Below are 439 nucleotides of genomic sequence, written 5' to 3'. Positions count from 1 at the left end.
TTCTCGCTCTCCCTCCCACTCTCTCTCCCGCTCACTCTCTCCCTCCCTCTCTCTCCCTCTCTCTCCCTCTCTCTCCCTCTCTCTCTCCCTCAGCTTCCACACCACCATGTTACCCATTGCCAAATTCCCCACTAGCTGAACCGGGAATTAAACCATTTCATGGGCCAACTGCAAACGTCCCAACTCTGTAATCCCCACTGCTCCCATGCACATTCCACCACATCCCTGGAGTTCCCATTCCAGAATAGGAGGACTATATCCCAGCCCTGGACTCTGCTGGTTCTCCATGATGTAAGATTATGTCTGCAGTACCACCACCAGTCCCACGTCACAGGAGAATCATCCGTCTCATCTCGACAGGACGCTGCCCAAACCCGCCCAAAGGTTAATCGGACGGCGTTAGCAGGAGGGAGCTGGAGACGTCAGGCGCGAGGAGTGG

Source organism: Amblyraja radiata, unplaced genomic scaffold (assembly GCF_010909765.2).
Source record: "Amblyraja radiata isolate CabotCenter1 unplaced genomic scaffold, sAmbRad1.1.pri scaffold_528_ctg1, whole genome shotgun sequence".
Classification (NCBI taxonomy): Eukaryota; Metazoa; Chordata; class Chondrichthyes; order Rajiformes; family Rajidae; genus Amblyraja; species Amblyraja radiata.
This window is presented reverse-complemented; position numbering follows the sequence as displayed.